Below are 6,000 nucleotides of genomic sequence, written 5' to 3'. Positions count from 1 at the left end.
CCGCAATGAAGACCCAAGATCCTTCCAGAACTTCATGCGTATGCCTCCAGACGAGATTTGACGAGATTGTCCAGAGGCTGACCCCCAGAATTACCAAGAAGACAACCAACTGGAGAGCTCCCCTTGATCCTGGTCTGAAGGTGGCCCTTACCCTTCGTCACCTAGCATCTGGCGCCAAGTACCGTGACATGCAGTATGCCTGGAGGGTCCCCCACAACACTATCAGCAATGTTGTCAGAGAAGTCTGCGAGGCCATCATAGAGGAGTACCGAGATGAGCAGATGTCACCTCCCACCACTCAAGAAGGCTGGCTGGAACTGGAAAATGACTGGTACCAGAGATGGAACTTCCCCCACGTCATCGGCGCTATTGATGGCAAGCACGTGGCATGCAAGGCTCCCCCTCACTCTGGTTCTGAGTACTACAACTACAAAGGCTTCTTCAGTATCATCCTCTTTGCTATGGTGACGTCTGATTACAAGTTCCTGTGGGTAGACGTGTCTGGTAATGGCTCCTCCTCAGATGCTCATATCTACAACAACAGCGAGCTGCGTGAAGGCCTGGAGCACAACAACATCATGGGATGGCCACAGCCAGAGCCTTTGCCCCACGACACTCAAGATGTGCCATACTTCCTGGTGGGAGATGACGCCTTCAGCCTGAGAACCTACCTGATGAAGCCCTACGGTACCAGGAACCAAGAATCTTCAACTACAGGCTGTCAAGGGCCAGAAGAGTGGTGGAAAATGCTTTTGGCATCCTTGCCAACAGATTCCAAGTTCTTCTGAGCACCATGAACCATCACCCTGATAATGTAAGGCTCATCGTCAAGGCCTGTATGCTCCTACACAACCTCATGCGGACTCGGTACCCTGTGCTTCAGAATCGCCTGGTCGATGTGCAAGGCCCGAATGGCAACATGCAACCTGGTGCCTGGCGAGAGGGGAGAAACTTGGAAGACACCCGTGTTGTTCAGGCACCCAACAGAGCATCCAAGGAAGGCAAGAGGCAAAGGAACTTGTTGAGGCATTGGTGCAACTCTCCAGCAGGTGCTGTCCCCTGGCAAGACCGGATGGTGGACGTCTAGACAACCTGGAGTCAGGAGGCTGTTATGTTTTATTGTTATAATGGAATATGAAATAATTTGTATTTTGTATGTTTCTGTATGTTTCTGTTATATGTAGTATATGTTTATTGTGGTATGTTGAAGAACTTTTTTCATGTTTTGTCTAGTGTTTTGTACTGTACTTCATTTCTTTTAAAGACTATTTATTACAAAATTGATAACACTTCACACCACCATGTCTATTCATATTCACATGTCAAGCATACCAACTTCCACACAAAACAAATAACTAAAGAAAATTTCATTTATTCAACAATAACAATAACAATCTTCTGCTGCAACTAGTTCTAGTCAGAGTCACTGTCCTTCTCATCACGCTGAGGAGCTGGAGGTGTATTCAGGGACTGTGTGCTGGGTCTGTTGGAGCTGGGGGTCGGCAAGAGCTGGCTGTCAAGGCTGAAGGCGGAGAGGTTTATTGACCCATCGAGAACTTCTTGGCTTGTTTGCAGAAGATTGAAACTGGATGCCGACAAGCGCTGCTCACCAGAAGCAGCAGAGGAAGTGTGACTCTGGCTCTGGTGATGCTGCTGGTATTGACTAGGCTGCTGCTGCTGGTACTGCTGGTACTGAAGACCTTGATGCTGGTACTGCTGGAAAGGCTGCTGCTGGTACTGAGGAGCCGGCTGCTGCTGGTAGTGAGGATCCTGCTGCTGCTGGTACAGAGGAACTTGCTGCTGTGATTGGTGGAAGACAGGTGGAGCAGACGTGGCCTGGGCAGGTCTTGCAGGCTGAGGAGCTGGAGCAGTGTCCTGGGAAGCAGAGTCAAGGAGATTAGAGATGCGGGTCTTCAGCTGCTGGTATTGCTCTGCTGGTGCTGCACGCAGGCTGTCCGACACATATTTAATGAACACCTCACATTCAGAGGACTGGGCAGGTTTCTCTTGTATGAGCTGAGCTAGCAGTTTTTGGTTCGCCTTCATGGTGTCTCTCAGCTCTTTCATCCACTCTTCCTCCTGGTCGCCCCTCTTCCTCTTCTTCATGGGTCTGGAACTGTGGCCTGCCTCGGCTGAAGTCCTCTCCACCACCGCCAGGTTGGCATCAAGGGAAGTCGGTGCTTGCTCCTGGTCACTGTCTGGCTCAGAGTCACTGACACGGGCTGGTTGGGTGGACGTGGTCATCTGCAAGTTGACCATGGGTGCTGACTTGGTAGATGGCAACTGGGTCTTGTAAAACTTGCAGTTGTCGATGATGAATTGTTCCCGGTCTGTGTACTTCTTCAATGCCTGGCCAGACTTCACCTTGTTGAGCCGGACATACCAGTCCTTCACAGACTTCCACCAGCCCATGATGTGCTCTACAGACATACCAATCTCAGCAGCCTTGGCACCCCAGATCTCCCTGCGCTTCTTGTAGTCTCGATGGCCCCGCCGCCACGCTGCTTCATGCTCTGCCATCCACTCAAGCAGACTTTCTTCCTTCTCTGCTTCAATGGAGTAGTCATGCTTGGGATTTGCTTTCCCCTTGGACTTGCCCTTGCCCTTGCCTGCAGAGGGTTCAGGACGGTTATCTTCAGCACCAGATTTAGCAGCAGCGTCATCAGCAGCAGCAGCAGCAGGGGGAGCATGCACCTCGGCTTGGATTTCAAGAGCAGGTGGAGGGCTCGGGGACCTGGCGACCTCTTCATCTTCATCTTCAGCGGCATTATTTTCAGTAGGAGCAGGCACAGCATCTACTGGAGCATCTACAGGCACATCTACTGGAGCAGTTGGGGCCTTCCTCTTCTTCTCCCTGGTCTTGGATGGCTGACGGCCTTTCTTGGGAGGCATGGTCTCTTCTCTATAGTATGATGTGGTGGCTTCGACTGTTGAAACGGTAATGCCACACCCCCGTCAGTGCCAGCTTATATATGCGCGGAGCGGATGCGATAGTGACGCCCGTTGTTAGCGGCTCATGAGCGATCCATAAGTGATTCCTGCGTGATTCATGCGCGACCTATACGCAGTTCATTAGTGATAGAGCGCAAGTTATGCGTGGAGCTTTCGTCGTTCACAAACACCTATTGGCCATGTTTGGGGGCTATGCTCTGATTTGCGCTGAAGTGCGTGCTTTGTTAGTGATTTGTACGTGACATTTCCGTAGTTCTTGCGCAATTCATCGGTGATTTTTCATCACGTAAATCAGCAAAAATTGTCAAATTCTCCACTAACAATCACGCACAACCAAATCTTAACAACATTTTTACGTAATTCATGCGTTTTGGGCAGTGTGACCATGCCTTTACATTGTCACATATACTGTATGCAGACGTATTATTTTAAGCAACACATTAAGTTGACGAAACACTCAACTCAAATGTAATAAAGTCAGATCCCCTCGTGTTTTAGATGGGGCAGTATCATACAACTGTTGTACGCTTTCAAACACTCGGTAGTTTATTTTTTAACGAGTTGTTCTGTATTCTCCTTGCAGGTGCAACTATGTGGCTTGTATCCTGGATTATATGTTTAAGTCATCATGGATGTTTAAAGTTCATATTTGTCTAATATTAGTTTACTTTTCATTAATAAAGTATGATGTTGCGCTGTCAGTACACTTGTCCCTGTTTGTGATTGGTCAAATGTAGCTAACCCCGCCTCTTTCACGTGAACGCGTTCTCAGCTGGAGAGAGAAACCCTGGCTTGATTTACTTGATAACCAGCGCCGTAGGACCGTTTAGCGAGATCTCGTTTGTTAGGGTTAGTTAAGATAACTCAAGCATATCCAGGGTCTGTTGATCTGGCTTCGTGGTACAGGGCACAGGTGGCTGCATAGCAGCGCTAATGTCAAAGACATTATATTTTTATTTTACCAGGATGCAGTTACACAAATATTTGGGAAGGCTTAGCCTTCCCTAGCCTCCAGCACCCGCCGCCCCTGGGCCTACAGTATAGCCCAACCATGTACACCTTCCTTTTTTCCCGTCCAAAGTTTGAATTGGATAAAGGTAATGGTTATCGATGGTGCTTTTATAGCCTATTGTATAATAACTGTGTGATTTATATTGCTTTTCAAATGCATATGGCCAGCCATTTACACTGCTCTTCCCGTCAAGAATATGAATAGAACTTAGTTAGATCACTTTACATTTCTGCAAATTAATTTTTAATCACACACGTCTCCCCGTAACGAAAATGATAAATAAAATAAAAAGAGGAAACCATTTTCAAGTTCAGTTTTCAACGTTTTATTTAAAATAACTGACATAACAGACACCATACTGTAGGCCTATCTGCTGCGGAAACCAGGACGAGCTATTTCGGGATCTGTTTTTCGGGGGCTCCTCAGTCTCTCATTTACCCGGCTCCTGATTAGGACACATCCTGGGGATTGTGTTTACAAACATTGACCAGACCGTTCACCAGCCCCCACCCCCCATGTTGCCTATGCTGTCCTGTGTTGCGAACTCTTTGTTTAAAACGAATTGGCCATCGGAACGTGTGTAGGAATTCTCCCAAGGGTCACATTCCACAGCTCTTCCCCCCCCCCCCTCCTGTGATCTCCCATCCCCCAGTCTGTAGGTTTGTGTTTGCATATTTCTATCCCGTAATTCATACTGGTCCTCTCACGCACATACATTCTCCTTACAGTATACATACATAGGCTATATGAGTCCGTGTATCTACGGACCATTTGTTTTTCTTTATTAACCAGTTAAGCCCGAAGTTCCCCCCAGTGGACCCCTCCCACAGTTTTCTTTTTCTCACATGTCTCAGGGCTTCTTAACATTTATGAAACTATTAATGTTTCATACCCTTTTAAAGGTAAGAAACTCCGCTAACTGACAATAAGAACAATTGTTAGCTAAAAAAAACACAAGAGTAATACCAAGCCTTTGAATTAGCATTGAGCGAAAAAATGCTAACTAATGCTAACGCTTTTTTACACACAACACACGGTAGAAATGCCCTTATTACTATCTTAACTGCACAAACAAGATATACGATTTAAAGCTGAGACTCCACAGATTCCACACATTTTTGGAACCGGATGTTGTTTACTTTCTCTTTTCTGGCTGATAGCTCCAGGAATTCGAGGTCGGACAGTGATGACATTTCATCACTGTCCGACCTCGAATTCCTGGAGCTATCAGCCAGAAAAGAGAAAGTAAACAACATCAGGTTCCAAAAATATTACAATAATTACGTCTTACCTTTTTTGATTTGTGATCAAAAGTTGTGTTCAACGGAATAAAAACGCATCTCAAGGTTAATCCAATGTCTTTGTGTCACGTATAATTTTTTACTGATAATCAATCATCATATTTATGGCAATATACTCGGTATAAAGTATTGCCGTCCAGGCTTGCACTTTCAGATATGCTTCGTTTGCTTCTCTATTACGTCCGCTATGGTAATGTTTACGTAGATTTGGGAACTGCCCATCGATTCTATTGGTTCTGATGGTTAAGAAAAAGGTGTAAATCACACAAATCGACCAATGGGTTCCAGAGATATGGTCCTGCGTAAATTATAAAGAATGGCAGTCAGCTTAAGTACATTACGCAGCCGACTTCATTTATTGTTTACAACGTAACGAAGCAGGAAATGCAGCAGGACCCAGAGCGCACGGAGCACAGAGCGGACAGCAGATAACGGAATTGCAGTTTTATTGCCTATAGATTATCAGAACATTTCAAAGGGGACACAGCCCCATTGGATATTAATCTATGGATTAACTACATCATCGTTTTATCGTTTTAATGCCATTGAAGACCAGTTTAGACCAGACAACGATGAAGATAAGTCATTGTTAGCCTAGCGCATTAGCGCTAGCGCCATTTGTTTTGATGTACGTTTTTGTTGATAACGTCGCGAGTTTGTATCTTTCAGTGTTGGGCTGTTCAGGTGGGCACCGTTAGATTCTGTGTCTCCTTGCGATCATAAACAATGTGTTGG

Source organism: Gymnodraco acuticeps, unplaced genomic scaffold (genome assembly GCF_902827175.1).
Source record: "Gymnodraco acuticeps unplaced genomic scaffold, fGymAcu1.1, whole genome shotgun sequence".
NCBI classification, from domain to species: Eukaryota; Metazoa; Chordata; class Actinopteri; order Perciformes; family Bathydraconidae; genus Gymnodraco; species Gymnodraco acuticeps.
This window is presented reverse-complemented; position numbering follows the sequence as displayed.